We start from the raw sequence: 1,651 nt of genomic DNA on the forward strand, positions 1-1,651 counted from the left end.
GTTTGTATGTGTTGAGATGATCACGTTCCAGATAAATGGTTGAACTGATTCCTGTCTCCTGTCTCATCATTATTGAATTGTTATACAGACATGGTTCTGAAACCCACGAGACATAACAAAAGATTGGCGATGAGTAAGTCTGAATCTACAGGAACTATTCTGTCTGGAAGACGTTTGTTTTTACAACTGCTTAAAACTGTTATTTTCTGTGGTCCAGTCTAGGCTAATGTTAGCACAGTGTATTGATAGCAGAGGCAAGTGCATAGTCTAGCTAGCTAAGAAAGAGAGGTAACCAGTGGTGTAAAGTACTTAGGTAAAAATACTTTAAAGTAGTACTTAAGTAGTTTTTTGGGGTATCTGTACTTGACTTTACTATTTATATTTTTGACTACTTTTACTTTCACTTCACTACATTCCTAAAGAAAATAATGTACTTTTTACTCCATACATTTTCCCTGACACCCAAAAGTACTCGTTACATTTTGAACGCTTAGCAGGACAGAAAATGGTCCAATTCACACACTTATCAAGAGAACATCCCTACTGCCTCTGATCTGGGGGACTCACTAAACACAAATGCTTTGTTTGTAAATTGTCTGAGTGTTGGAGTTTGCCTCTGGTTGAATGTACATTTTAAAAACAAGATAATCGTCTGGTTTGCTTTATGTAAGGAATTTGAAATGATTTATACTTGTACTTTTACTTTTGATACTTTTGTATATTTTAGCAATTACATTTACTTTTGATACTTAAGTATATTTAAAACCAAATACTTTTAGACTTTTACTCAAGTAGTATTTTACTGGGTGACTTTCACTTTTAGTTGAGTCATTTTCTGTTAAGGTATCTTTACTTTTACTCAAGTATGACAATTGGGTACTTTTTCCACCACTGGAGTTAACATCGTCATGGACGGCAGAAAAGGACTGGAGACGGACATCGGAGCGGGAAAACAACGTGATTAAAAAGGAGGAATATACAGTGATTAAAGGATAGGACATTTATTCAACTGTGAAGACAAACCTTTTATTTAAATCTGCTAAATGAGCGAACTTAGGAGGAAACGTCACTGAGTGAAGTAAATGAAGATCACGTGACTGAGGAAAATATTGCTTTGGTTGAGGACAATATTGAAGTGAGTGACAATCAGGAGCTTATTGAGAAATGAACAATTATTGGAATTGTTGGAAACATTGGACAGTTTGATAAAAGTATTGAGCAGTGGAGCTCATATACGGAACGGTTTGAATATTTTGTTCTTGTAAATGACATGGATGAGGACAACATTGTGCCTACATGTTTTAGTGTAATGGGGCCAAAGATATTTAATTTACTAGGCAGCCTGCTACAGCCAGACAGAACAGGTAATAAGACGTATGGGGATATTGTGGAGATACTTAAAGGACATTTTTCACCAGAACCACTAGTTAATGCTGAAAGGTTCAGGTTCCACAGGAGACATCAGGAAGAGGGAGAATCAGTAACAATGTTTGCTGCTGCATTAAAGAAACTACCAGAACACTGGAGTTTAATGCTGTTCTAAATGACATCATTAGAGACAGACTAGTATGTGGGCTACGGAGTGAAGCTACACAAAAGAGACTGTTGACTGAAAGTCATCTGACCTTGGCAAAGGACATTGAAATCAGTG

Source organism: Coregonus clupeaformis, unplaced genomic scaffold, assembly GCF_020615455.1.
Source record: "Coregonus clupeaformis isolate EN_2021a unplaced genomic scaffold, ASM2061545v1 scaf0288, whole genome shotgun sequence".
In the NCBI taxonomy this organism is placed as follows: Eukaryota; Metazoa; Chordata; class Actinopteri; order Salmoniformes; family Salmonidae; genus Coregonus; species Coregonus clupeaformis.